This window comes from Myotis daubentonii, chromosome 8 (assembly GCF_963259705.1).
Source record: "Myotis daubentonii chromosome 8, mMyoDau2.1, whole genome shotgun sequence".
In the NCBI taxonomy this organism is placed as follows: Eukaryota; Metazoa; Chordata; class Mammalia; order Chiroptera; family Vespertilionidae; genus Myotis; species Myotis daubentonii.
Window position 1 is genome coordinate 55984873 of NC_081847.1, and position 6532 is coordinate 55991404.

Consider the following 6532-nt stretch of genomic DNA (forward strand, 5'->3'; position numbering starts at 1 on the left):
AGTCAATCCTCAGGACAACCCTGTGAGCTAGGTATTATTATCCTCATCTTTATTTCACAATCAAGGAAATTGAATCAGCAAGTATTTAAGACAGTTGCCCAAGTCACATAGGAAGTAAGTGATGATGAAAGCAGAATTCAAACCCAGGCAGTCTGGCTTCAGAATTCCTCCAAGATTAAAAGAGAAGATTTAAGAGTCAGATGGGCCCAGAAACACTTCTGGAAGTAACATCAGCATGGCTGCCCAAGAAGAACCCCAAGTTCAAACTTATGTTGATTGGTGCTGGTGGAACTGGAAAAACTACATTTGTGAAATGTCACCTGATGGATGAATTTACGAAGAAGTATGTAGCTACCTTGAATGTTGAGGTCCATCTCCCTATGCTCCTCACCAACAGAGGACCTATGAACTTCAATATATGGGATACAGCTGGTCAGAAGGTTGGTGAGAGATGGCTCTCACATCCAAGCCCGTTGTGCCATTACAATGTTTGATGTAACTTCAAGAGTTACTAACAAGAATGTGCTTAACTGACACAGAGAACCGGTATGAGTGTGTGAAAACATCCCATCATGTTGTATGGCAACAACATGGATACTAAGGACAGGAAAGTTAAGCAAAATCGATTGTCTTCCACAGAAAGAAGAATCTTCCATATATGACATTCTGCCAAAAAGTGACTGCAACTTTGAAAAGCCCTTCCTCTGGCTTGCTAGAAAACTAACGGGAAACCCCAACGTGGAGTTGGTCGCCATGCCTGCTCTTGCCCCATCAGAGGTGGTCCTGGGTCCCGCTTTGGCAGCACAGTGTGAGCACGATCTACAGGTTGCTCAGACCGCCACTTACTTGGATGGATGACGGCCTGCGAGAAAGGGACGCTGGAGCCCAGCACCAGAGGCCTAGCTTTATAGGCGACGGTCCTGTGGTGTCAGTGGTGCATCTGCCGCTTTATTTACAGCCGAGCGGAGCCTTGCCTGATCTTGGGGATGCTGGAGGAGATGAGTGGGCTGTGGAGTGAGTGTGGCAGCTAAAAAGTACCTTCCCTTTGAGGACCTGTGTGTTTACTTGGCTGTTTTGGAATGCAGTTGTTTCCTTATTGAGTTGCAAATGTAAGATTGCTAACAGTCACATCACAACACTCAGCACTGAAACCTTGCTTGTCACTGTCATTCCCATTCCTTGTCATTTAGAATCCGAATAAACTTGTATTTCAAAGATCTAAAGAAATGAAAATAAAAGAGGTTTAGATAAAGCAACCAATAAGTGGTGATATAGTAACTACGGCTCCTACCCCTTTGCCTGACCTCAGCGCGCCTTTCCCCTTTCCTCTCTCTCAGTTCAGATGCTCGGGTTGTTACCCCTGTTGACATTAAGCTGGAGCCAAGTTTCCATATTTAAATGTTCAGGCTGCTCAAGTTCCACTCAGTTTCCTGGAGTATCTTGCCCTCATTTTTATCTTGTTCTTATTCGCTCAGTGTCCTATGACCGTGGTCGCGGACAGGGTCAGAGAAGGGGAAGGAGTCGCAGCTCTCTCTGGCAACTGGTGAACAGTGGGTGATTCTTTCCTGGGGTGAGGACAGAGTTAAGCAACAGCCTGTAAGACATATCTCAGGGACATCCACCCAGTGGGGCCACCCACTAGACCCAGGAACTGGTGTGCTATCCTTGGCACAAAGATCCTTGAGAGATCCATCATGGAGCTAAACCTCCCTGAGAATGTGGATCCATGTACAATGCGTTGGGGGTAGAAGAAGGGAGCTACTTCCTGAGCATCCATCCTGGGGCACAGTGGGTTCCCAGCCGAGGGGTCCTGCCCCTCACTACGCTGAGCAGAAGGCATCTACACAGCTCTAGTACAGTTTTCTGAGACTTGGGATCAACTCCCCAGCTGCTAGTCAGGCTCTACCCTCTGATAAATGATGCAGTAGGAGGAGCAGTAACCCCACCCAGCCCAGTTCCCCTCCTGGCTTTCTGGCTATTGCCAAAATCCCAGCCCAGACATGGCAGCTGTCTGTCATTAAGAGTGTGCGTGCTTACCCAGGTCGGGGAACTTCACAGGTCCAATGATCACTTAAGCAACTTCTGGACAAATTTGTTCACCCTCCCCAGACCAGCAGCATGAGCACAGCTTTCTCCAGAAGGTAAAGTGAGGGACAGCACTTGGCAAATTGTGACACAAGCTGTCTGCTGCTGCTCCACCCTTCCCCTTTTGGGGTCCCTCCCTCCACCCTCCGAGGGACCTTGTGTCCTTGTGCCATGTGGAGGCAGCCACCCACTTAAACAGCCCTGCCTTCCCTCCTAAAACATACCTTTCCTTGCTCCAGACTTGCGAGGGCCCCGCCTCACTTTGCTAACAATGGAAGTTATTAAAGGAACAAATCCCTGCTCACTTGTGGACCAGCTGTTGGGCGGCACCTCCCAGGCGCCATTACACCTTTACCCAGGTCAGACGTATAAAAGCGCAGCTCCTGGAGAATTACCTACTCTTTAGGCAAGTCCGAAATTTGCTGCTGCTCACCCACGGGCTGCTAAGATGTATGAGGAGTTTACACTTGATGTTGTGAGTCGAGGGGTGTTTCTATGGACTGGTTACTATACCCATGAAACCCACTAACAGAAAGTAACAACATTTGTGCTGGGAGACATGAACAAGTGACCTCGTCCCACACGTACCTGAGCTCCAGGGTGGGGTGACAGAACTTAGGTCACTCACGCTTCAGGGCTTCCCAGCATGTGTGTGCTCACTGCACACCGCTCCCTGGTTCTGTCTCAGCCTCCCAGCCCAGATGCCCGCTGCCCGGCGCCCTGGAGTCCTCAAGACAGGTCTGCTGGCAACAGGGACTCGGAGCTCCCAGGATTGACTGTGCCTTCCAGGAAGCATAAGTTACAACCAATTTCTTTTTCTAGCTGCACTCATTTTGCTTCCCTTTCAATTCTGTCTGAAATGCATGGAAAACCTCAGGTTTTTCTTTGACTAATATCCTCCTCATGCTTGTTGCTCTATACAGTGGTTCTCAACCTTCTGGCCCTTTAAGTACAGTTCCTCATGTTGTGACCCAACCATAAAATTATTTTCATTGCTACTTCATAACTGTAATGTTGCTACTGCTATGAATCATAATGTAAATATCTGATATGCAGGATGGTCTTAGGCGACCCCTGTGAAAGGGTCGTTCAACCGCCAAAGGGGTCGCAACCCACAGGTTGAGAACTGCTGTTCTATTATGAATGTCTTTAAAAAATGTATGCATATCATTTGTCTATTCCAAGTACCTCATATAAGTGGAATCTTATATTTGTGTATATATATGTAATATATATGCTACATAATATATATACATTCTACTTATATGAGGTAACTGGAATAATCAGATTAATAGAATGGAGATTACCAGGGGTTGGCAAGAAGGAATGGGAAGTTAGTGTTAAATGGTAAGGGTTGCACAACACTGTGAACGTACTTAATGCCCCTGAACTGTACACTTAAAATGGTTAAAATGATAACTTTAACGTTATGTATATTTTACCACCAATATATAAAATTTACATTATATATTCTATACATATATATTATAATATATATTAGCTCAACTCTTATTTAGATATATTCATACAACTAATTTCAGATGGTCTACATTTTACTTTTGATCGCTCCTCTGTCATGTTGTAGCCCTTGGTTGGGGTCTTTTGTCTCCTAACTATTCCGCAGATTTGGGGTTTACACAAGCAAGAGCAGTGCCCGTCCAATCAGAGCCCCACACCCTCTCCTGCACTCCCCACAGCCACCCTCTTCTCCGTGCTTTTAAGCAGAAAGCTTTACTCGTTAAAGAAAAAGTCCTTGATTTTCAGTGGTACATTTAATAATTCATAAATCACGAGAGGTTCAAACAGGTTCAAAGTTTAAAAGTTTAAAAGTTTTGCTGGAGCTTTAAAGTTTAAACTGTCAGAGGCTTTGACAAAAAACTTTTCCTGTCTGGAATATTTAAGATTGTTGTGTCATATTATATTCAGGACTCTATTATATCCTCCTCTCCCAAAACGTTTCTCCTAAGAAAATCCTGGCGTAGCAGCACAAGCATTTTCTTTGTGGCCCTGAGACCCAGGGTCCAGGAATTCAGCAGGTACAGGGAGCTGGCCTGGGAGAGGGCGGGGGCTGTGACAACCCGCATTTTGGGGAAAATCACTTAGCTGGCCATTGTGTGGGGATTTCTCTTTAAAAGAATAAAAATTGTAAAATGAGATCCTGGCAAAAGTGTGTAACGAGGTCTTGGCGGAGGACAGTGAGTTGTGTATAAACTGCTATTTCAAAATCTGGAAGCGGAGAGGCCAAATCTTCCGCTGGCCTCCAGCTGACCTCCAATTTTTCAGGCATAATTACTGTATTTGCATGTGCAATTGAGTGTGGTGTCAGCCACCCACACCAAAGCCCTTTTTGCAGTGTTTTGGGACAAGAACAAACACAGTCATTTCCCTTTCAGACTGTGTTTTACCAAGCAAGCAGAGAACATGGAGGTCATTTCTGACATTCTGGCCTTGGACCCTGGCGCTGCATATACTATGCCGCACTGCTAATGTCACTCTATTTCCCAGAAACCTACCGTGGCTCCCGCTGCGTGGCCCCCACTGGCCTTGCAGGTCAGAACTGAGGACTTAGTCATGAGCTTTCAGTGCCATTATGCCTCATATCAGACACTCACTGCAGACAAGCAAGCCCACACCTCCCCTCCCACCTGCCTTGCTCACTGCTGTCTCCAGCCCTTTCTGTTTGCTGCTCCTCGCAGCATCTGATACTACCCACCACTCTCTTCTTGACTCCACGGTCTTGACTTGAATTGACTCCTTTCTCCTCTTTCCATGCCCATCTCCACCACTTGTGTAGGTCTACTTCTCCAGCTCCTCTCCCTCCAGCGTGGGGCGCTCCCCTTCACTCCACAGTATTGCCCCCGGTCCAGCTCCTTTACCTATGGCTTCAGCGACAACCCTTATCCTAGTGACCTCAACTCTGGGTCTCTGCTTCTCACCTGTCTTCTGGGCCCTAGCACTACCTTCCCATCTCTAAACTAGTTCCCCAAACTAGAGTCCAGCAAACTCAAAAACCATTTATTGATTGCCAACCCTCTGAAATAAAAATCAGTATGGCACACCCTGCGGAGTCGCTCACTCTCCTGCAGCCCTCTCGAACTCAGTATTTCATGTCCTTTCTGCCATTGCTCTTTTTGTGTTTCCTGTCTAGTCAAATATCTGGTTGTCCAAAGTAGAAATCTCAGACTCACCCTGCATGTCTTCCCCCCGCAACTTTCCCATCTGAATTGAGAGTGAGTCCGGTTGCTTCAATACTAACACCCTCTCTCCCATCCTCTCACTCTTCTCATCCCACCACTACTTCCGTAAGTCAATCTTTCATCCTCTCTGGTCATAACTGCTGTAATTATCTCCTTTCTGGTTGCTCTCCCAACAGTCTTTCTCGCTTCCAGTCTTCATAAGGTCTAACATGGAAGCAGTCATGTCGCTGCCTGTCCACCACACCATTTCCTAAAACTACAGTCCACACTCCTGGAAAGGAATTCAGGGTCCTTTTCAGTCTGACCCCCATTGGCCTTATCAGCTATGGATTCCACCACAACTCACCTCCTCCTTTGCTCTTCACTCTTTGCTTTGGCTGGACCAAACTTCCTTCTGTTTCCTGATCAAGTAGCCTCATTCATATCTCCATACCTTTGCAAATACAGTTTTTCCTACTTATTCTGTGACTGGTGAGTCCCCCTTCCTCCATGAAATCCAGCTCACTTCCATCATGAAGCTTTCGGGGAGACACGCCCTCTGCCTCACACTCCTAGACTGCTTTGTTTCACACACCAGGCCCATCCATCGGACACGCTGCCCTTACTTGTGAGCCCTTGACTATGTTTATCTTTGATCCCTCAGCACCTAATATACATCTGACCCTGCAGGTGCCAATTTCTCTTCTGAATGAATTAAATCTCGTAGTACCAAATGCCACCCTCTGGATAACTAAGTGCAGTTAGGGTGGGAAAGCATAATTCTTAATTCAGATTCTTTCTTCCTCTCTAGCTGCAGCCTGATAAATGTTCACTATTCCTCTATGGTAAGTTTGGAGAGAAAATAAAACAGGAAAATGCTTATGTAGATGAATCCTCTCTCCTCAGCAGACTCACCTCCCTTTCTCTGTGGGTTGTAAAATCCATTTATCCAGTCACACCCGTTTTAGGTATCATGTGTAACATTCTGGTTTTTACTAGAGTGGCTATAAATTATTTTATGCTAAAACTGTACAGATATTTGTATGGTTCATAGAGAGCTCTAGTTAAATCTCTGTTCTGGCAGATGAATTAGGATATCTTAGAGAAATATAGGCATTGTGATATTTGTGGGTAGGTTTTCCTTTGCTTCAGTCTCTAGGGAAATGGCGTAAATCGTTCTTGTATATGTCAGGCTTTGAAGTCAGACAGACCAGGGTTTAAATCCTGGCTCCATCAGGATGTGACCTGTAGCATGTACTTCACCTCTCCAC

At 46.0% G+C, this 6532-nt stretch overlaps 1 pseudogene; it reads left to right on the forward strand.

Moving 5' to 3' along the window:
• The first annotated feature begins 235 nt into the window (after nt 1–235).
• On the forward strand, nt 236–858 carry LOC132239067 (GTP-binding nuclear protein Ran-like; annotated as a pseudogene).
• The last annotated feature ends 5674 nt before the right edge of the window (nt 859–6532 follow it).